The sequence below is a fragment of the Dendropsophus ebraccatus genome, chromosome 6, assembly GCF_027789765.1.
Source record: "Dendropsophus ebraccatus isolate aDenEbr1 chromosome 6, aDenEbr1.pat, whole genome shotgun sequence".
Classification (NCBI taxonomy): Eukaryota; Metazoa; Chordata; class Amphibia; order Anura; family Hylidae; genus Dendropsophus; species Dendropsophus ebraccatus.
The window spans coordinates 122989251-123014200 of NC_091459.1; the positions used below are offsets into that span (position 1 = coordinate 122989251).

The 24950-nt window shown below is 43.1% G+C and overlaps 1 long non-coding RNA gene across 1 annotated transcript; it reads left to right on the top strand.

The window, feature by feature from the left end:
* The first annotated feature begins 22 nt into the window (after positions 1 to 22).
* Positions 23 to 24786, top strand: LOC138795047 (uncharacterized). Its single transcript, XR_011363561.1, has 3 exons — positions 23 to 156; positions 8486 to 8647; positions 24420 to 24786. It is a non-coding gene; the product is annotated as an uncharacterized lncRNA (long non-coding RNA).
* Positions 24787 to 24950: the final 164 nt, after the last annotated feature.

A 24950-nucleotide genomic window follows, 5' to 3' on the forward strand; every position in this document is an offset into this window, starting at 1 on the left:
CTTTCTTATATATTGTAGGTTGTAATGGCTGCCAACTGCTGACAGCTGACATCTATTCCTTCCAACCCCATCACCTTAACCAAGCATCCATGTATTTTCAGCAGGGAGGCGTACGGAAGCCTCTACAGGACACCTCTGGATGTATCTCTTCTCCAGGTAGAGTAAAAGATTTGGCTGTTCAGGCATTGAATTTGAACATCCGTGAAACTTACTCCATCATCGGGAGACCCCCAGACATGTAACATAGTCTTTCCAGGTGAAATCACCAGGTTCAGGGGACTTTAGTGTAATGTCTATGGGGTCATTCATTCTAATGTGTTAATAATGAGTTTGACATTTATTTTATATAGGTTTTTCTATTCAGAAGACATCAAACCCCAAATATCAGAGTAAAGGACATTTTTGTGACTGATCCTCCATACTAATAAATGTGAAAGCAAACAAAATTCACAATTCTTGTGGTTTTGCCATTGGACGGGAAGGTTCCTCTACGCTGTGCTCGGGGAGTCGGAGGCGCGGGTCCCATGCCCTTGAAAACATTGTGTTTGTGTAAAGCTTGGTATGAAATTCCTCTCCTCTACCTCCCCGTACGGCCTTGTACATTGCGGTCGGGGGATTTCAGCCAGATGAAAATAGTGTTAACAACTTGTAAGAGGAAGAAAAGAAAAAAGAAAATAACTGAATGGGAGATAAACAGGCGTGAAGGTCAATGGCACAAGCTGAGCTCATGTGAAGAAGATCCCTCACTTCTCAATGATACGTTTCTATTGCCAGAACCAAATCTTTTCAAATCTTTCAGGTCAAGGTGTACAGCACAGAGGAACACAATCTGTATACCCCCTTGATGTGTATGTATTGTAAAGCCCCCTCAACCCAACACTGCCTTAGAAGCTAGTGCCACTTAAGACCCCATACACTAGTGGAGGGGTCGGCCATCAGTATAAAGTGTAGGGGGCTCTCTCAAGACTCCACCAACACATGATGTCAGTAGAGACAGGGGACTCAGGAGAGATGGAGTATCATAGCTTGACCCCTTTCTTCTATGAGAGATAAGCAGCAGCCAGAGCAGTCTAGTGGCAGCTTACTCCTCCCCGTAAAGAACACAAGAACGTACAGTCATTACGAAAGTTCCTGTGTATGGGGAGGATGGGGAAGATAACTGTCAGCCGAACAGACAACCAACAGTTATTATTAAGGTTGGGTTCACACTACGTATATTTCAGTCAGTATTGTGGTCCTCATATTGCAACCAAAACCAGGAGTGGATTAAAAACACAGAAAGGCTCTGTTCACACAATGGTGAAATTGAGTGGATGGCTGCCATTTAATGGCAAATATTTGCTGTTATTTTAAAACCACGGCTGTTGTATTGGAATAATGGCCGTTATTTACTGTTATATGGCGGCCATCCACTCAATTTTAACATTGTGTGAACAGATCCTTTCTGTGTTTTTAATCCACTCCTGGTTTTGGTTGCAATATGAGGATCACAATACTGACTGAAATATACGTAGTGTGAACCCAGCCTTCAAAGGTGTATGCCCACTTTTAGATTCAGTGGCATCTTTCCCAAAAAGACCATAAAGCCAACATTTGTGTTCTCTGCAACTGTTGTTAAAATAAATACCTGTCGGTGACAACTACTGAGCACTGGGGACATGTATAAATATACTCTGTAACAATTAAGCCTGAAGTGCCTCTTTTGAGTAAAATGAGTTGGTTAGCAAGAAAAATACCTGTGTCCATACACCTTATAATAACACTGGCCAAGCCCATCACCACCAGAAGGTTCAGACGACAGTATAAGGTGTATGGTGGCCTCCTGACATCCTCACCAACAAATAATATAGGTGGAGAGGAGGAATGGGCATGCTGGTTACAGCCCAACCCTTTTCTTCTGGAAGGGAACAGCCAGCACCAGAGCAGCCCGGTTAAAATTATCTCTCCCGATTGAGAACACATGAAGGTTCGGCCAGAGGAGATCAGTTGTTAAAAATGTATTAGCATCTTTCTAGTAGGGGGTTCATTATTATCCCCTATAACCTATTAGCTCATCATCCTTTTTTAAAGGTTTTTTTCCTAAAGGTCAAGCCTCATAGTTGATGTCTCTCACAAGCAAAAGTCCAATGTTTCCATAAAAAACACAACCCCTTGCCCAAAACATGACCAAGCCTAGAAGCATTAAGCCAGATCTTCACTTCCAGATCATCGTAGGGTCAACATTAGATTGGCAGAAGGAATATTAATCTAGGGAGGATAGATTGAGTCATGGATCACAAGACAACCTTAAAGTTCCCCCTCTGCAATATGAAGAGACCAGTACTAGGTGTGATACCTGGCAAACCTTTTCAGATTTTCCTTTGGAACCAAGAACCTATGTTACGCCTTTGGTCAATATTACAGAGAAGTGTCTTCATCCACATCGATGAGACGCGAGGGAGGAGTTTTCTTTGATCAAAGTTACAATAGTTCAATAGTAATAAACAAACCGATCAATACAATGGAAGACAGTAAACATGTTTCAGTTGCAGCGTCAGATTATTTTTTTTTGAGTCTCTTATCTGTTATCTTCTTCGCGGAGGCTTCATATCTGTTCCTGGCTCCATAGACTTCCAGCATAATACAAGTCCGATTGTTGATGGGATCTCGGCAGCAGTTACATCATATGTTTTCTGTGAAACAGACAGAACAATAACAGTAAAAAACAAACACTGCCTAATGCAGACAGGAAAAGGGAATTTGTTACCAACTACGAGGCCGAAACTTGATGAAAAGTCGTCCGTCACGGCCAAGGAATGAGCACATATAGCGGCCGGGGAAGAAAATGTTGATATTTAATAGTGTTCATTAACATATATTTTTTTTAATTCCGACATCTATAGTCCTTGATCCAGGGAATTCAATTCTTTGTTGAGATTAGTGTTGAGCAGGCCTGTCAAACTGTTTGGGTTAGGCAACATTCTCTGATTACCGGTGGCTGCAAAAGATGGATGCAGCCCTGAGGCAGCTAGGAAAACATGTGTACAGTCTATGGCCTATGCTTGTAGCCATGTTCTTCTAGGGCGGCATCCAACAATTGCAGTCTCTGGGAATTAAATGCCAATCGTTCAAGTTGGGAGAATGTTGCCAAAGCCAAACAGTTTGACAGGTCGGCTCAACACTAGTTAGGATATAGTGTATCTGGTAGGGACCTATTACATGGCAACAGGCCAACATTGCACTTCTACTGGGCTAGCGATCATCTAACAAACTCTTGTTCATTGACCTGTTTGACTTGTTGGAAAATGAGCATCCATTGGCCAGGTATCTCTTCATGTAATAGAGGACGTGTGGCTGTTGGCTGAAGGAGCCCCACAAACAATCTAGTAATCGGTGTGGCGCTTGTTTACTCAGCGACTCGGCTCATGTAATACAGCCCATAGGAGGAGTCATCAACATGTGATTTATAAGGTATTCCTAACGATCACCCAAAGAGACAGCAACTACACCTTAACCACAGACTATTTTTGATCTATTTAAAGCAAAGGATGGGAGGGTTTGCAAACAAAATATATGTTGGATCTAACAAGAACATAGACTAAAGGTACCTGTACACTTTAGACTATTGTCGGCCCTACCAGCCACTTGTGGTGGGTTCAGCCATCAATCTAATGTGTATGGGACTCTCCCGAGAAACCACCAACAGATGATGTTGGTGGTGATAGGGGTCGGTCGTGATGAATGTTCCTGTGTATGGGGAGGATGGGCAATGGGCAGTAGAGATAATTTGCTGGACGATCGTTTGTCTTCCAGTTATTAAAGGTATATGGCCGGCTTAAGAAAAGAAAAACTCAGTGGTAGACTTGTTTTTGGTGAATATTTAATATTATAAAAAGTGAAAATTATATGTATCCAAAATGGTAAAAATTACAACTCACTGTGCAAAAAACAAGCCCTCACAGAAAACCGAACACGTGTTCTTTAAAGGAAGTAAAACATAAGCATTTTGTAAGAATACAATAACATGGTAAAATTTTTACCCCTCAGTCAACATTGTTGAGGTCTATTGGGGCCACCTGACCTCATTCTACTAGTTATGACGTAAGCTGGCCATAGACATCAGACAGACGTCACATATGTGTTGGTCAAACCCATTTATCTTGGTGTGATTGGCTGACCATCTCATGTCTATGGTGGTGTCTATGGTGGTATCTGCTGCTGGTGGAGAGTCGGAGGCCACCATACACATTAGTTGGTGACCCAATCCTGCTAAATTAGCAGATTCATCCGATTGGACATAGCTATAAATGAAGATGAAACATGGCCTATTCCAGAGACTGAACCCCCACCCTGTTCTGCTGGACACCCTCTATGATGACCCTCACTTGTGGTCTTCAGCCACTACTTAACCATTGGGCCCATCCTTATTAATCAGTGCAGAATAATGTCAATAGTAATCATTGACCTCATCTTGGTTTCTCCAAGTCCCCCACCCCCAAGTTCTTTCTTGTGAGAATGTTGATAAGAAGTCTCCCACTGACCCCCCAACTCCCCTCCCCAAAACGTGAGTGAAATATTCATGTAAGTGGGATACAAGAACACTTGGAAGCCAGGCATTACATCAACATTTCAACTGATAAGGGGATGCACAATGGAGTGTTAGACTAATAGAAAAACATGCTGTGGATAAGGCAGGCTCCTGATAGCAGGACGATGTGAAATCCCATTGTCTCCCATTCTCCCAGTCCACTCACGGAATCATCGAAAATTCCAGCAGTGGCCAAAAAGCCAGGGGTCAGTCACCGCCCCCCACCTCCCCTAATAAGAGCTTTTTCCTTTACTCAGATTGTATAAATGATGTCTTCTTAATAATGAGCCATGATAACAGGAGGGCTTTGATTCTTACTATGTCATGTATTATCAATGAGAGGTAGCACTCTACAAGCAGGGACTGAGAAGGAAGGGGGGGCTGGGGGGAGGGGTGGGGAGGGGCACTCTATCATTATACCTGCAATGTACTCAATGCATCATTAACACTATACAACTGAGGATGATATTGTGTAGATACTCAAAATCATTGCCCCAATGATGCGTCTAAGGGAGGAAATATATAATATTCATAATAATTATATTATAGTAGTTGTATTCAAGTTTATAAGAGCAGTATTATAGTAGTTATATTCTTGTATATAGGGGCAGTATTATAGTAGTTATATTCTTGTATATAGGAGCAGTATTATAGTAGTTATATTCTTGTATATAGGAGCAGTATTATAGTAGTTATATTCTTGTATATAGGAGCAGTATTATAGTTGTTATATTTTTGTATATAGGAATAGTATTATAGTACTTATATTCTTGTATATAGGAGCAGTATTATTGTACTTATATTCTTATATATAGGAATAGTATTATAGTAGTTATATTCTTATATATAGGGTGCAGTATTATAGTAGTTATATTCTTGTATATAGGAGCAGTATTATAGTAGTTATATTCTTGTATATAGGAGCAGTATTATTGTACTTATATTCTTATATATAGGAATAGTATTATAGTAGTTATATTCTTGTATATTGGAGCAGTATTATAGTACTTATATTCTTATATATAGGGTGCAGTATTATAGTAGTTATATTCTTGTATATAGGAGCAGTATTATAGTAGTTATATTCTGGTATATAGGGGGCAGTATATTAGTTATATTCTTGTATATAGGGGCAGCATTATAGTAGTTATATTCTTGTACATAGGAGCAGTATTATAGTTGTTATATTCTTGTATATAGGAGCAGTATTATAGTAGTTATATTCTTGTATATAGGAGCAGTATTATAGTAGTTATATTCTTGTATATAGGAGCAGTATTATAGTAGTTATATTCTTGTATATAGGAGCAGTATTATAGTAGTTATATTCTTGTATATAGGGGGCAGTATTATAGTAGATATATTCTTGTATATAGGGGCAGAACTACAGTAATTATATTCTTGTATATAGAAGCAATATAAGGCTATGTTCACACTGCATACGAATCCGTACGTAGTTCTTACGCCGCCGTACATGTGGCCGGATGCGTACGCACTGCGAACATACGCCCGTAGTACAGTTATGCTTCCCTAGCTTGTTTCGAAGCGATCTGAAGCAGGTCATTTACTTGGAAATCTTCGCCCAGCCCAATAAGAACCTTTTGGATCGAAAAATCAAGTTGGATTTGACTGAAATAAGTACTTCATACGGGACCGCATCTAAATCCACGGCCGTGAGTTCGAACATTTCCATCCTTAAACAATGGTCTTGTTCATTTTTCCCGGCGGCGTATACAATGCGATCGTAAGTTCATATGTAGTGTGCATTGTGCGGCCGTATATCGTATACTTTCAAGCGAACGCATCAACCTCAAAACTATGCACGTATATTTGCGGTTCGCACTACGAGCGGAAATATACGTAGTGTGAACATAGCCTTATAGTAGTTACATTCCTGTACACAGGAGCAGTATTATAGTAGTCCGGGTGTGGAACACTGCAGGCAAGGGGAAAGGTGGAGGAGCGGGTGCAAACAGACAAACGTTTTCACGCGGTCACGCGCTTCGTCAGGTCTGGCATAGAGGAGCAGTATTATAGTAGTTATGGTTCAGGGAAGAAAAAGAGTGCTGCACCTCGCACCTATGGCTGATACTAGTACCTCTCGGCTGCATAAAAAACATCAGAATTCTGTATGTGAATTGATCAAGCCACACTGCCCCATGTACCTCGTGCAGGTATCTGATACACATGGGTCCCTACACTAAGTCCACACTGTGCCAGTCAGCGACCACCACCCCCGCAGGCGTGCACAGTCAGGGAAGGGAGGCCATGGAACGGCCCTGCAACCCCCATGCCACAGGACCAGACCAAAAAATGCCACACCAAAACCCAGCCAGCACCACCGGCGGAGGAAGCTGCCCCCAAACAGCACAAGTCTGGATAAGGTATTGCACTCACCATAGCTATCAAAGATAGAATGGGACAGACAGGAGGGTTTGGGTGGGGCTTTTTGAGTCTGGTCCTGTGACATTGGGGTTGCAGGGCCGTTCCATGGCCTCCCTTCCTTGCATGTGCACGCTTTGCGGGGTTGGCGGTCGCTGCGCGGTGGTACACGGGGCAATATGGCTTGATCAATTCATATACAGACACTCTGGTGTTGATTTTTAATATAGGCCTAGCGGCATTAGTATCAGCCATAGATGGGATGTGCAGCGGTTCCATTCTCTCCAGTTCGTGTTTTACAGTTCTCCCTCTCTGAACAGCTAGCACTCCTTTATAAGACCCACATGACCAAAAATTAGCAGGATATGCCTGTGCTCACATGTCTGGACCCTATGTCTTTCCCATTCTGTGAGAGCAGCAATGGTAAGTGTAATACCATATCCATACTTGTGTCGTTTGGGGGCAGCCTTCCCCGCCGGTGGTGCTGGCTGGGTTTGGGTGGGGCTTTTTGGGTCTGGTCCTGTGACATTGGGGTTGCAGGGCCGTTCCATGGCCTCCCTTCCTTGCATGTGCACGCTTTTCGGGGTTGGCGGTCGCTGACCGACACGGTGTGGAGTTAGCGTAGGGACCCGTGTGGCCCAGAGGACCTGCGCGGTGGTACACGGGGCAATATGGCTTGATCAATTCATATACAGACACTCTGGTGTTGATTTTTAATATAGGCCTAGCGGCATTAGTATCAGCCATAGATGGGATGTGCAGCGGTTCCATTCTCTCCAGTTCGTGTATTATAGTAGTTATATTCTTGTATATAGGAGCAGTATTATAGTAGTTATATTCCTGTATATAGGGGGCAGTATTATAGTAGTTATATTCTTGTATATAGGAGCAGTATTATAGTAGTTATATTCTTGTATATAGGAGCAGTATTATAGTAGTTATATTCTTGTATATAGGAGCAGTATTATAGTAGTTATATTCTTGTATATAGGAGCAGTATGATAGTAGTTATATTCTTGTATATAGGAGCAGTATTATAGTAGTTATATTCTTGTATATAGGAGCAGTATTATAGTAGTTATATTCTTGTATATAGGAGCAGTATTATAGTAGTTATATTATTTTTCACACTGAAGCAGAAACCTTTTCTTCTCACTTCCTTTTCCACAATCTCTTAGTTAGGCCAAATAAACTTCATTACTTCCTACTTTTTAGCCTGCTTACACCATGTTATACAGGAATGATTACTATAGTATTGGACTTGTTTTATTCCCCCTGACCCTTCCATCTTAACATAATGTGTTTATAAATGATAAATATTATTAAGCAGTGTGGCCCAGTTCTGTACTGAACAGTGGTGAATTATCGAGGCTTTTTGGCATTTTGTGGGCTTGTCTTGTTATCAGTAAAGCTCACAATGTATTGATTAGTGTGTGAAAGGCCGACCGGCAGACATGTTGCCAAGAAACCAGACCAATGCTAAAGGCTGAAATTAATAAATGTTCCATCAAGATCTTGTTTGTTCTCCTTTTCCAGAGGAGGAGAGGACTTTGATCCCAGCTTATTGTGACATGAATGTGGAAAAAAGTCTTCAAGAATCCTGGCGTGGGCACATGTTGTATCTCCCACAACACACGGGGGAACTCTGCACAAGCAGCTGCAAAGGAAATCCTAAAAGACATTCAGTAATTGTTCAAGGTATATAAGTCTTACTGGGGTGTATGGTTGGCTTTGGGGGAATTTACCATTTGGGACTTTTCCAATGAGGTAAAACACCCTGTGAGAGCGGCAAACTTTGACAGTTGTGCATTGGCCGAACGTAATCTGATGACATCATGAAAAACAGTGGCGGCACCCTGGGTGAACAACTTGTAAAAGACATTGAGTGTGGATCCACTGTGCTACTTAACCGGTTTGACTTTGGCCCACACCAGGGAGCAGAGTCTAAGTGCTCTCTAGCTAGGTCTTCACCCTGTATCCCAATCCAGGATGTGGAAGCTTAAAGACACCAGGTCCCTCCACAAGTGTGGTCCCAGTGTGGTCTCCAAGAACGAAGCACCGGGCAACAGACCAAGAATACATAGTCAGCAGGCCAGGTCATCAGCAGGAAAGTCAGCGCAGTACCAGGGATGAGACGGGTATAGTAGTCAGGCGAAGAGTCAGAGCCGGTGGCCAAGGGTCAGTGCAGGCAGCTTCAGAGGCAGGTCACACAACTCAGCAACTGGAAAGGCACATGGCAGACAGGAATCAGGCAGAAAGTGCATTCCGAACAGGCACAGATCAGGGCACACAGGAAGTCAGCAGATCATTAGTAATACAGAAACGTAAAGGCCATAGTACAAGTAGCTATGATCATTTATAGATTTGCTATAACAATGCAAGTCACTGGGACCAAGTGAGTTCACCTCTGATCAGATCAACATCTCACATAGTTACTGTACTGAAATGTATAGAAAACTATTGAGGAACTATAGAGGTTATTTTATGTTCCTAGGGCCAGACATGCCGAGCACCACTGGATCACTTGGTTTACCTGGGTTCTGATAAGAGATCAGCGAACCTGCCAAGGTTCGAGTTCGTATGAACCTGAACTCTCGGCTTCTGACTGCCGCTGTCTGCCCGCTCCGTGGAGAGGGTGGATACAGCCGGAGGACCGCCTGGAAAACTGGGATACAGCCATAGCCATAGGTTGTATCACAGTTTTCCAGGCGGTCATCCGGCTGTATCCACCCTCTCCACGGAGCGGTCAGAAGCCGAGAGAGTTAAGGTTCATACGAACCCCAACCTCGGCAGGTTCGCTCATCTCTAGTTCTGATGTTATAATGGATCTCAAAGGACCAGTAGATGACAACCCAATTTGATGCTTATTTTAGAGCCAATGCCTTACTACTTTGATCTTTTAATTATGTGGTGATCACAATTATCCTATTATGGCTTGATGATGTGTATAGTGGACATGTAAATGTTCTTCATAGATGGAGGATGGTTCCTCACAATCATTACTTCTGGTAAGTTCAAGGAAGCCCCACAATTGATGGGATCTCTACTCAGATACAGAAGAAGTCATTGCCATTGTGGCAAAAATAGAACCCCTACATGGTCAACTCGGGACTTCTCTTTGTTGTATACCCCTCTGGTGGTAGGGAGGAGGTGCAGCCAGTCACTTGCTAGATGGTTAGGTGTGACACCACTTCTATGGTGGTTGGCTGAGATATAGCCGTGCCCAATTATGTTGTGTCGTGACGCCAGTGCCGGTTGGGCACACAGGTATGGTGGCACACCTGCTTTTCTTTTAAGGGGCCGGCTATACCTGTTCTCCTGTGGATTGCGGGGTCCCTTGGGTACTTATCACAGTGGTCCGGAGTGGAGTAGTGACCCACCCGGACTATTGGTACTGCCACCCACAGAAAGGGGAGATGACCAAAGAAGTGTGTATGTACTGTGTTAGTGCTTGACGAGAAATCATAAATAAAATCTTATTTACTCTTAAGATACTTGAGGTAGGCAGTTGATCATACAGCTTTGCCTTGATACAATACTTTACACTTGGTAAGACACATAATGCTTTAAGATCCAGATCTGTTTTAAGAGAAGAGAGAGTGGTACAGCCGTGCTGACTGACTTGCGTGTTGAGAGATGGAATAGAGGATCAGAAGAGTAGAGAGGAGGATGTCGAGAGAGTCCCAACCCAATGTAGTACTGTGCTCTGCTGGAACCTCGGAGGTAGAAGTAGAATACTTGAGAAGAGAGAGAATACTTGTGCTTGTGTTTTGACTCTTTGGTCTTTGCACCACCTATTGCCCACCAGTGTCGAGTGACCCGTCCTAGAGGTTGACACAAGCCACAGACCTTGTTACCTGGGATAAACGCAATGCTGAGGGTTCCCTGCGCTGTGAGATAGAGTTCATAGGCTTCTAGAAACTTTGCTGTATCCAGATACGTTCCTTTACTTTTTTTATGGATACTGTCCTGCACTGTATCTCTCCTTGTCCACGGTGTGGGTTAGGATGATCCCTGGCTTGTCCTCTCTAGTAAAGGTAGAACACTGCATAGTGTTGAGTGAGGTTGCTTGAGTAGAAAACTGTAGGGAATGTCCTACCTCTACAGAGTCTAAAGACAAAAGACCATACACTTCCTCTACACATGTGACTTCCTGTAAGGTGCGCTGTGAGTGGGTGAGGAGTGCGTATGTGAGAAGTAAAGAAAGAGATGATAGGTGAGAAGAAGAAAGAACTCTCAACGCCATACAGATCCATGTGACACACAAATAAACAATAACAGTACCACAGCTGTGCAATTACTGAGCATACATTCTTGCAATAACAACACCTTGTGGCAAAACTCTGGTACTACTTCATCACCACTGGGACACCACATCTTCCAACTTTAAGACCTGGCCTCAGAAATGTTCTTATGGTTCAGTGGTCAAAAACTCCAACAGACACCCTCCAAAACCTTGCCAAAAGTCTTTCCATAAGAGTGTTGGATGTGAAAACCAAAAAAAGAGGCCTGACTGTATAATAATGTCAATGGTTTTGGAGCGGAATGGCCAACAATCTCAGACAGGTGTGGTAGTCAGGGGTCATATATAGTGTATTTATTTGAGTGCCTCATTGTCTCTGCACATGAGGATATGCCTTAAAGGGAACCTGTCACCCCCGTGCCGGGGTGACAGGCTCCCGACCCCCAGCTACAGCCCCCTATACTCACCTGATTCCGCCGGGTCCCGCTTCTGGATCCAGTCGGGTGACGGAGATCTCAGCCGCTGCAGCCCGGCGCGCACGCTGAGAGATAAGTCCAACACTCATAGAGAATGACAGGAGAGTCCAGCGCTCCGACATTCTCTATGAGCGTTGGACTCATCTCTCAGCACGCGCGCCGGGCTGCAGCAGCTGAGATCTCTGTCACCCGACCGGATCCAGAAGCGGGACCCGGCGGGATCAGGTGAGTATAGGGGGCTGTAGCGGGGGGTCGGGAGCCTGTCACCCCGGCACGGGGGGTGACAGGTTCCCTTTAATAGGCTATAGGCCCATCACTAGCATCAGGGTTGTCAATGAGAAGACAAAAAAAGGATCCACCCTTTGTTGATCACTGTTGATTGAGATAACTCAAGGGTTAAGGTGCCCATAAAACATATACCCAAGCTGACAGTGTAAGGTGAACAGGGGACTCTTGACTCTCCACCGACAAATAATGCTTGGAGACAAGGGTCAGGCATGTCAGATGTTTTCTGCAGGACCCTTGTCACCGCCAACATCATTTGTTCCAGAGGAATAAAGTTCTCTGACTCCCCATAGAGAAGACATGAATGTCTGGCCATGTATTGCTGAAGCAGGGAGAAATAACTATTTGGCAGACAGTTATTGAAAATCTGTGGGGACAGATAGAGAGTATTCTCCAATCCTGGTCATTGTGCCAGTTTCCCCTTGTAATGATAGAATGAGAACAACTACTATTTCCTTGCGATGATGGTGCCATCAATCTATGGCACTCAGCATAAGTGGCTTGTGCAAACCCCCCCCATCACCCAGGTGACAACCTCCCAAAACCCATCCCCAAGTATCAAGAAAAGCCCTTAAAATCCATGGCCAGCCTTAAAACCATGTGTTGTCAAACTGACTTATTGCAAGCTCAATATAGCAAATACAAGTAGAGATAAGCTCCTCGTCCGACACCAATGGACACAGTATTGAAGAGGCAAAAAACCTAACACAAGTGAAAAAAAAAATAATATATTAATCTCAAACTAACACTAACTGATAACACTGTCTATGAGGCATTGACTGTCCTAGATAAAAGAGCTACTGGCTGCAACCTGAACACACAACATCAATTGTTTATGAGCCGAGGCGACGTGGTCGAGTTAATGGCCGACCATGCATTCAATTACCCATAAATAATGGCAGCTGATTGGTTTATTCTTCCAACCAAAATTGATTTTTTGTTCCCCTCTAAGTTTATTATAATACTCAACATGAAGACGCTCTTCCTTATTTCCTAGTTACTCACAAAGGTCAACCGAGCAGAAGTCCTCGTGAAGAGTCAACCAGATCGGTGACAAATGTAACTTATCAGACTGGATGGCTCTTAAGAGCCATCAAAATCCTGTTTATTAGCTGCTAACTCCTGTAGAGCTCGGCATGTGAAGACAACAATGAGCAAACACAAACACACCAGAGAGATTGACCCACTCACCCAAGGAGAAAAGCCAGGTTTCTCCTACTCTATTTAAAAATGGCAGATAAGAATCTGCACATTAGCATGGTGTTTGCACACAAGTGGTGGTGGCCCGGGCAGGGGGTCAGGGAACAGTCAAGGTTGCATTGTATACCGTGTCCTCTGCTTCACACACATATAGGGGGTCAAGTATCAATAGTGTCTTTTGTAGGATGGTGGTGGTATCTGAAACGTGTATCAATCAGTAGTATATTATTTAGGGTGGGAGTCCTGGTGGTGGAGATGGTTGCAACATGAATTAATAGTTGCTCTTCATAGGGTTGTTTCAATGTATCAATAGTTTGTTTCATGGGATGGTGATGGTGTCCAAGATGTATCAATGGTATCTTTTGTAGAGTGGTTGTGGTAGTGTAATTGATGGCATTCGCAACTTGTATCAGTGGTGTGAAGGTAGTGGTAATAGTGGTGTCGATATCTGCAATTTGTATCAGTAGTGTGAAGGTAGTGGTGTCGAGATCTGCAACTTGTATCAACAATGTCTTCCGTAGGATGGTGTTTATGGTATCTGTATCCGTAACTTGTATTTGTAGTGTCTTTTGTAGGATGATGGTACGAGTGCTGGTGTTTCCAGCTTGTATTTGTAGTGTCTATTGTAGGATGGTGACACTGTGCTAGTGGTGGTATTGCTATTGCTAGTGGTATTGGCTAAGTGTTTGGGGTCAGCAATGTTCTATATGGCAGCATCCAACTTCGCCAAGCACCAGGAGTCAATTGCTGAGACTTCAAGTTTAATGAAACTTTGTCGAACCCAAACAGTTCTGCCAATCCACTTAACACTAGTCGTAATGGTATTGGTGGTGTTTTCTACTTCAGTAGTGGATTATAATAGGGGCATTTTGGGCAGCAGCCCGGGGCCCTGAGCTCCTGGGGGGCCCATGACCACCCAAAAAGACTTATACTTTCAATGGTGTACTGTCTCCTGGCTACACTTCTGCCATGATTGGCAATTTTGCACAAATCAGGACATCATGACATTATCTATCCTGTACTATGAATGCCAGGCTAGTGCTTCCATAGTTAGGGTCCTATTCCACGGGCCGAGGAGGGCCCGATCGACGATGTGAACGAGCGGCGATCTGCTAGATCGCCGCTCGTTTACTGGGCCTATTCCACGGCCCGATGATCGTTGAGCGAGGGCTACAAGGACATCGTTACCGATGTCCTTGCAGCCCTTGCAGCATCATTCATTACCTGGCTGCAGGGCTTGTCCTCCGCTCCGTCTCCTCCCCGGGTCCCCCGCGCTCTATCTTCTGAATGGCCGGTCAGCTGACAGGCCACACTCAGCCAATCACAGGCTGCGGCGGTCCCGGCCTGTGATTGGCTGAGCGCTCCGTCAGCTGACCGGCCATTCAGAAGATAGAGCGCGTGGGACCCGGGGATGAAGACAGCGCGGAGAAGAAGCCCTGCAGCCAGGTAATGTATGATGATGATGCTGCTGCTGTTTCTTCTGAAATCGTCGGTCGCCCGCCGCGCACCGCTATTCAACCGTAGCGATGCGCAGTGGGGGAACGATGATTTTAGGTCTGGCCCTAAATGAACAATCAGCCGATGACACGATCATCGGCTGATCGTTCTCTCTATTTCACCGAACGATAATCAGCCGAATCGGGCCAAATGGGCCCTATCCGGCCGATTATCGTTACTGTGGAATAGGGCCCTTACAGTGTGGGGGGGGGGGGCCCAGGCTTGGTGAACAGCCCGGGGCCTATGGTAAAGTTAATCCGCCCCTGTTCTACTTGTATCAATAGTGTCTTTTGTAGAGTAGTGGTATTATCTGCAATTTGTATCAGCAGAGTATTTGGCAGGGTAGCAGCGCTAGTGGTGGTATCTGCAACTTGTTTTACTAGTGTATCGGTAGTGTATTGTGTTGGTATTGGTGAAGATGGTATCTACTTGTATTAATCGTGTGTTTTGCAGAGTAGTGGTAGTATCTGCCACTTGTATCACTAGTATCTTTAGTAGGAAGGTGGTACGGGTGGTGGTATCTCAAACTTGTATTTGTAGTGTCTTCTGTAGGACGGTGACATGGGTGGCAGTATCTTCTACTTAAGTAAATAGTGTCTTTTTAAGGGATGGTATTGGTGGTGGTATCTGCAATTTCCATAAGTAGTGGCTTTGGCAGAATAGCAGTCATAGTGGTGGAATTTGGAACTTGTATTTATAGTGAGTGTTCTTCTGAAGGGTCGTAATGGTATTGGTGGTTGTGGTATCTTGTACTTGTATTAATAGTTTCCCAGCATATACCTGTAATGGATGCCAATGTATAGACAATATCATTGAGGAGAGGGGAACAAGCCCAAGAACAAAAGGGAAGGACATATAAAAATCCACCTGCCCAATCCTTCTCTTCCTCTATCTCACCTATTAGGGTAGAGTTAGGAGGTACACGGTCGATGGTTGGCCATTCTTGCTGAAATGGAAGGGTTGGGCCGACCATAATGTAATGTATCTCTATGACCACCTTTCATTAAGTATCTATTTCTGTGGGAGGCAACCAATATACCAACTCTTAATGATCCCCTTAAAGGGGCTGTCATAATATGGGCATACAGATGGCATAGAAGGAAATCCTCATTGAACCATAAGAACAGTGCCATTTCAGTGGACATAGATGTCCTCTCATCTGGGGAACAGTTACAAAATTGCAATAAAAGGCAGGTGAAAATAGGAAATAGGTATCTGTCCTTAATTGTTGTGCTCATTTCTCACTCGTCTCGCTGGCAATAGCTCCACTACCTTCTACACTATACTGTGTTGACCTAGGTCTGAAAGAGCCATCATTCTAGATGCAAAGCTTAGCCGGCCAAAAGAACCAGTACTAGATGGGTTAAACTTATCCCCTGATGGGTTTTGTGGATTTCGGAGCTGTTCTATATCATATTGTTCAAATGTTAATCTGGGACTGGGAAACAATGGGCTCTTAATGCTGCTTCAGGGACTTAATCACGGACTTCATTGTCTAAACACACCAAGCTGCCGATCACTGGATTGTTTGTGGAGAGTCAGGAGCTTGGAATAATGTTCTTAGGGAATTTTCCTGCTGGGCCGGGATGAGGTTAATGACAATATTATAACTCACTGGGATCATTTCAGTATGACACGTGTTATAAACACTTTATTCTACATATATATGAAATCCATCTGTTTATGTCTACGGCTCCGTCTACAGCTGAGCTAGGACAAGTCAACATATCCATGTTCAGTATTGTAGACTGTTGTAATCTTCTAATGTTAGAATATACTATTATTATGGAAGTGGGGCGTCTATATTGGACTAGGGGTCACTTAGCCAATGCTTGGTCACCTCTGCCTCCTCATAACCCAAAGGTTAATTCCCCACTTCTTTGCTTGATACAGCGGTTGTAAAGAGAGCTTGGTTTCTCAAAACTGATTTACAGACCTATTGGGAAGCCAAACTGGACTCCCACTTCCAACGGATCATGAAGCAACCAAATCATTATGACTTGCACACCCATAGCTTTGTCTTATAGTGCAGTGTCCCACTATGATCCCTGTTTAGTCTGTGGTTGGCTGCTATATGCTGTATGTCCTATATCAGATGTGCATTATAAAATATGTTCTGTTTTAATAGTATTTTATACTGTTAGGCTATGTTCACACAATGTATAATTTCATTAAACAACGGTCGTAGTAGCAGTTTTGCAACCACGGCCGTCATTTAATGAAATTGCCGATTACATTGGTTGCAATGGAATCCCAGCCGGATAAATAGTATACACTCGCCAAACTTCTGCAAGGTGTTTTATTTACATAAGTGCATATACAGACAGACGGATAAAGGACGCGTTTCTCAACAAGTCTATTCCAAGCTATAGTAGTCACAGTTTTATACATATGGAGGATGCTCGAATGTGACGTCACGACAGCTGAAAATAATTTGCTCCCTCCAACGTCATCACAAGGGGTGTAGACCAATGATCAGCTGAATATCACGTGACCTCACCGGTGTAAACAGCAGAGAGACGGAAATCAATGGTCAGCTGGTCAGCGTGTCATCCTAGTAGGCGTGAGTTCAGCTGAGCGAGAGGCGTGAATAAGCGATCGGTCATCCCAGAGGGCGTGGATTAGCAGTCAGCTGTACAAGTTCATATTCTAAACGTGACTAAAGCATAGAGACTAAAAAACTAACACAACTAGACAAATTACAGACAAAAAGAACACAAAAACATGCATTATTAGTAAACACATAATCTAGATGAATAAACATTAGTTCCACATAAATTATCCTACATTAACCTTCTACTGTCTCGCTATTTTCATTATTCTCCGTAAGACATATCTAGAAAAAAGATATAAATTTTTTTTAGATAAAAGCAGAAATATCAAAAATTGTCATAGTACAAAAATTAGTACAAAAATAGTACAAAAATGCATTGTGTAGATTAAGATAGGCACACCCAGAGATAGAGGAATTCCATGACGTTCCCCTGATATGCACAAAACGTGCCCCCAATCTACACAATACATTGGTGAGAGCAGATAGGAGCACTGGAGAGGAGAGAGATGACCAAAGGATATTGATGCAGAGAAAACAGGGTACTTTTCCATGCTTAAGATGCGCCCAATGCAATAATGTACAGAAAGGGAGCTCATTCAACCATCCCCTGACAGGTAAGAGTTATCGAATTAAGGGACAGTTCACCTGCGACAGTAAAAACGTAATTTATATCATCATATGCCCTTGCGGTAAATTTTATGTCGGCGAGACCAAACAGTCCATAAAAGACAGAATATCTAAACAGAAATCGACCATCAGGTGCAGTAACTGGCTCTTACCCATACCCCATCATTTTAGGGAAGCACATCACAATATTGCACAGTTACGTTACCAAGTAATAGAAAAAGTACAGATGCCAAGACGGGGCGGTAATATTAAAAAACTATTACGCCGCAGGAAAGCGTTTTGGATCCATACACTCCAAACATTGGAACCTATGGGTCTCAATAGAGATTATGATCTATCTACACTCACTTAGGCTGTATTTATGCATTTTTGTACTATTTTTGTACTATGACAATTTTTGATATTTCAGCTTTTATCTAAAAAAAAATTATATCTTTTTTCTAGATATGTCTTATGGAGAATAATGAAAATAGCGAGACAGTAGAAGGTTAATGTAGGATAATTTATGTGGAACTAATGTTTATTCATCTAGATTATGTGTTTACTAAAAATGCATGTTTTTGTGTTCTTTTTGTCTGTAATTTGTCTAGTTGTGTTCGTTTTTTAGTCTCTATGCTTTAGTCACGCTTAGAATATGAACTTGTACAGCTGACTGCTAATCCATGCCCTCTGGGATGACCGATCGCTGATTCACGCCTCTTGCTCAGCTGAACTCACGCCTACTAGGATGACACGCTGACCAGCTGACCATTTCCGTCTCTCTGCTGTTTACGCCGGTGAGGTCACGTGATATTCAGCTGATCATTGGTCTACACCCCTTGTGATGACGTTGGAGGGAGCAAATTATTTTCAACTGTCGTGACGTCATATTCGAGCGTCCTCCATATAAAACTGTGACTACTATAGCTTGGAATAGACTTGTTGAGAAAGGCTTTACGCCGAAACACGTCCTTTATCCGTCTGTCTGTATATGCACTTATGTAAATAAAACACCTTGCAGAAGTTTGGCGAGTGCTGGGATTACCTTTTGATGTTCTATACCTTAGGCACCACCTCGTTATCAAAGTGCCGACCACTACAAGCTATGCAAATTCATTGAATAGCAGCTGCACAACTCTGACAGTTTACACAATGTAAAGTGCGGCTCCGGACGGACTTTACATTGTCGGCTATGGGTAATTGGGATGCAGGCACACCTGAATGTGCCTGCATATTAATTCTAAAGAAATGAAAGTCATCCAGCGAGTACTGCAGTACCGGCCGGATGAACTTCACTTCTTTAGAATTGGGATGAACTTCACTGACATCGGCTGTTCTGTGACACGGCCATGTCATGGAACGGCCAGTGTCATACGTAGTGTGAACCCAGCCTTACTGTGAATTTATGTAAAAGACAAGGCTGAAATCTATGCAAGAGTTTACTCACACACACACACACACACACTAGGACCTTTGCAGAAGGGAGGTGCTTATTTTAGGCCAGTCTCTCTAGTAAAAGTAAGAAAGGGTTGAGCTATAGTGTAGCCTCTCTATTTAGAGGAGTTCAGAGCAGCCTCTACATGTGCAGGGAGTCTAGGAAAAGTTCAGTCCAGGACTAGTGTGGAGTTGACATGCCGAGCTGTTCAGGTTCAGCAACATTCTACAAACCCAACGTTCTACGAAGCCTGGCAGCTGGAGGCAAGTGAAATGCTGCTAGGGAGCCATAGGCCATAGGCTGTATTCATGTTTTCCTGGCAGCCCTTTGAGGGCATTTAACTTCTCCAGCCGCTAGGAGTCAAATGCAAAGTGTCTAGGTTTGGAGAACGTTGGCGAACCTGAACAGTCTGGCTAGTCCACTTAACACTATCAAAGATACAATCTAAACCTTGTCGTAATCTAAGGGCAGGATAAATTATGGAGAGACTAAATGGAGAGGAGCAATCGACTACTAGACTCCTCTGGTTGTGGCTTATCTCCCCAGTATCCAACATGCCTGATCTTTTTCTGGTCCCTAATCTCACTAATATTTGTGCGCCATACTGTAGAGATTATATGTTATAGTTATGGGTACAGTATAGGACAGTACACAATATGGGAGTAGGGTGTCAGTAGAAGGTCCTGCACTGGGCACCACCCAACAAAGCTCCCCCCACTCAGGAGTCACATATTTACAGTGTATAATTGTTTTATAATCTGATCAGTTTTATAATTAAAATTTAATATTTTTCTTAAAATAAAAAAAAAAAATAGAACTTAAGCTTTATTGTTCCTTGGAGTGAGTCATAACTGCACACAGGGTTTCCTCCTGGCTCTCCCCGCTCATTCATTCTCCCTCCTGCTCTGTTGACACGCGGTGAATAGCACGATGTTGTCTCCAGATAAGGACACGGGCGGGTTTTGTTCTAAAATATCTAATAATCCCGCTTTCTAAAAGAGACAGGTAGGAACGGCTGTAATTAGACGTAGCGGCGTGGCGAGCGGTGATAGGGACAAAGGTGTTAGTTTGTTAGTGTGTTAGTTATTGGAATCTGTGTCTTTACATAGTGCTATTAAACACACAGAGGATATTGGAATATAGAGGAATATTGACTTTTTGTGATCTATTGTTCATGGATTTCTTCCCTGTATTTATTCTGTGAATGGCTTATCAGTGTGAGTAGAATGTACATGTGTTCTGGGAATGATTATAGCAAATGCTGCAGTGAGTGTCAGTATAATACCACTACTAGCCACTACTTGAGGACAACTACCCCAGGTTTCATCTGTATACATAGTAGGCAGTATTATCGTTATATTCTTTTATATAGGGAGCAGTATTATAATAGTTCTATTCTTGTGTATAGGAGGCAGTATTATACTAGTTATATTCTTGTATATAGGAGGCAGTATTATAATAGTTCTATTCATGTATATAGGAGCAGTATTATAGTAGTTATATTCTTGTATATAGGAGCAGTATTATCAGTAGTGGATTATAATAGGGGCGTTTTGGGCGGCAGCCCGGGGCCCTGAGCTCCTGGGGGGCCCATGACCACCCAAAAAGACTTATACTTTCAATGGTGTACTGTCTCCTGGCTACACTTTCACCATGATTTGCAAAAAAATCACTGTTTTTTTATGGCAATTTTGCACAAATCAGGACATCATGACATTATCTATCCTGTACTATGAACGCCAGGCTAGTGCTGCCATAGTTACAGTGAGGTGGGGAGGCCCAGGCTTGGTGAACAGCCCGGGGCCTATGGTAAAAATAATCCGCCCCTGAGTATTATAGTAGTTATATTCTTGTATATAAGAGCAGTATTATAGTAGTTATATTCTTGTATATAAGAGCAGTATTATAGTAGTTATATTCTTGTATATATGGGGGCAGTATTATAGTAGTTATCAAAAATATAACAAAGAATCAATCTGAGTGAGCACCAATGTCTATAGGTTATCACAATCACATCCCATGAGCTAGGACAATAGAAGTGAGGAATCTAGGCATACGGAGAGCAGCATGGAGGTGCAAAAAGCTACTGTAGAAATGGCAAATCTAAAAAGTAGAAATAAAGAGCTTTCACTCACCAATCTTCGCTGCAACTCAATCCGTTTATTCAGTCACCAAAAGACATGTGTAGGGAGGGGAAATGAATGCCGGAGCGTCCGTGGTATTGTCACGTGAAACAGTCTGTAGCCTCGGACGCTCTGGCATTCCTTTCCCCTCCCTACACATGTCTTTTGGTGACTGAATAAACAGATTGAGTTGCAGCGAAGATTGGTGAGTGCAAGCTCTTTATTTCTACTTTCTGGATTATAGTAGTTATATTCTTGTATATAGGAGCAGTATTATAGTAGTTATATTCTTGTATATAGGGGTAGTATTATAGTAGTTATATTCTTGTATATAGGAGCAGTATTATAGTAGTTATATTCTTGTATGTAGGGAGCAGTATTATAGCAGTTATATTCTTGTATATAGGAGCAGTATTATAGTAGTTATATTCTTGTATATAGGAGCAGTATCATAGTAGTTATATTCTTGTATATAGGGGCAGTATTATACTAGTTATATTCTTGTATATAGGAGCAGTATTATAGTAGTTATATTCTTGTATATAGGAGCAGTATTATAGTAGTTATATTCTTGTATATAGAAGCAGTATTATAGTAGTTATATTCTTGTATATAGGAGAAGTATTATAGTAGTTATACGAACTGGAGAGAGTGGAACGGCTGCACATCCCATCTATGGCTGATACTAATGCCGCTAGGCCTATATTAAAAATCAACACCAGAGTGTCTGTATATAAATTGATCAAGCCATATTGCCCCGTGTACCACCGCGCAGGTCCTCTGGTCCACACGGGTCCCTACGCTAACTCCACACCGTGTCGGTCAGCGACCGCCAACCCCGCAAAGCGTGCACATGCAGGGAAGGGAGGCCATGGAACGGCCCTGCAACCCCAATGTCACAGGACCAGACCCAAAAAGCCCCACCAAAACCCAGCCAGCACCACCGGCGGGGAAGGCTGCCCCCAAACGACACAAGTATGGATATGGTATTACACTTACCATTGCTGCTCTCACAGAATGGGGAAGACATAGGGTCCAGACATGTGAGACATAGGGTCCAGACATGTGTTTTTGGGTCTGGTCCTGTGGCATGGGGGTCGCAGGGCCGTCCCATGGCCCCCGTTCCCTGACTGTGCACGCCTGCGGGGTTGGTGGCCACTGACTGGCACGGTGTGGACTTAGTGTAGGGACCCATGTGTATCAGATACCGGCACGAGGTACATGGGGCAGTATGGCTTGATCAATTCATACACAAAATTCTGATGTGTTTTTTATTTAGCCTAGCGGCACTAGTATCAGCCATAGGTGTGAGGTGCAGCACTCTGTTTCTTCCCTGAACCGCATTTTGTTTCTCTCTTCTCTCTGTGTTTTGCACTCCTCCTGGTGAGACCCACATGACCGCAATTAGCAGGAGACACCTGAGTGCACATGGTTTTAATCCCTCCTGTTTTTTCCCATTCTGTTTGCTGCAGCTATGGTGAGTGTAATTCCTTATCCAGACTTGTGCTGCTTGGGGGCGACCTTCTCCGCCGGCGGTGCTGGCCGGGTTCTGGTGTGGTGTTTTTGGGTCTGGTCCTGTGGCATGGGGGTCGCAGGGCCGTCCCATGGCCCCCGTTCCCTGACTGTGCACGCCTGCGGGGTTGGTGGCCACTGACTGGCACGGTGTGGACTTAGTGTAGGGACCCATGTGTATCAGATACCGCCACGAGGTACATGGGGCAGTATGGCTTGATCAATTCATACACAAAATTCTGATGTGTTTTTTATTTAGCCTAGCGGCACTAGTATCAGCCATAGGTGTGAGGTGCAGCACTCTGTTTCTTCCCTGAACCGCATTATAGTAGTTATATTCTTGTATATAGGAGCAGTATTATAGTAATTATATTCCTGTATATAGGAGCAGTATTATAGTAGTTATATTCCTGTATATAGGAGCAGTATTATAGTAGATATATTCCTGTATATAGGAGCAGTATTATAGTAGATATATTCTTGTACATAGGAGCAGTAACATAGTAGTTATATTCTTGTATATAGGAGCAGTATCATAGTAGTTATATTCTTGTATATAGGGGCAGTATTATACTAGTTATATACAGACATGGAGAGAAAGGAGCTGCTGCACATTACACCTATGGCTGACACTAATGCCTCTCGGCTACATTTAAAAACCAACGCCATGATGTTGGTATATAATTTGATCAAACCATATTGCCTCATGTACCACGTGCAGGTCCCCTGGCCCACATGAGTCCCTACACTAAATCAACACTGTGTCGGTCAGCGACCGCCAACCCCGCAAAGCGAGCACAAGCAGGGAAGGGAGGCCACGGAATGGCCCTGCAACCCCACTGTCACAGGACTAAACCCCAAGGGCCCCCCCAAACTCAGCAGGTGCCGCCGGCGGAGAAAGCGGCCACCAAGCAACACAAGTGTGAACAAGGTCTTACTACTCACCACTGCACTGGAGGTAGAATGGGAGAAATAGGAGGTACTTACCATGTGTGCACATGTGCCTCCTGCTAATTGGGGTCACGTGGGTCTTACAAGGAGGAGTGCTAGCCACTCAGAAATAGGAGAAAAGTAAAATACGGACATGGAGGGAAAAGAGCTGCTGCACCTCACACCTATGGCTGACACCAATGCCTCTCGGCTACATTTAAAAACCAACGCCAGGATGTATTATAGCAGTTATATTCTTGTACATACTGGATATTATTATAATAGTTATATATTTTGTACATAGGGGCAGTATTATAATTGCATAAGAGTACATGTGCACAGTCCCCAGCGTTCCTGTCTCTCTCCTCTGCCCCTGATGCACATTTGCATGTCTTGGATATAAACTACAAGATTTTGATAAGTGCCAATTTTCATATATGAAATATATGCTTTTTTCTAACAGTTGCGCACCACATTTAAGTTTTTCTAAGTTAGTGATACATCCTGACAGCACCTCCTCCATGTATGACAGCAAGTTCTGCCAATTCCTACACTATTGAACCGTACAAATATCATTGTGGTTTCACAATACCAGTCTTTTACCTTTAGAGGGAGCAGCGAAGTGCAGAAGAGAAAGCTCCACCTAATGGAAAAAGGGAAGATCTGTACGTCATCATGAGGCATGATGGGACGGACACTTTTCAAGCTTCACGGAAAATGGTACTCAGAATGTAAAGGTTACAATCCAATAGACTCTTCTTATTGTAAAGCACTAATGAAAGTATTGTACTATGTCATATCCTTTGCTTCTATTGCCCTTTGATCATGGTGTTTTGTCACCATACAGATATATACTTTAGTCAGGTAGTAAAGTCTGTATGAAACCAACCCTATGGACTCTGATTCTCTTATAACTGTACAATCTGATATTAATGCGGCATCTGATGAAGTATAAGTACAGTGCTATGTCCTATGCAGAACATCTAAAACCTTATAGATCAATAAAAGTTGTAATATTTCTCAGCCTATTAATCTGTTTTTCAGCATCTAAAATGAACTCTCCATATACAGTATATACAGCAGGAACACAGAGAAAATATACCTGTTTTGCAAAATCACAATCCAATATGGGTTGGGATT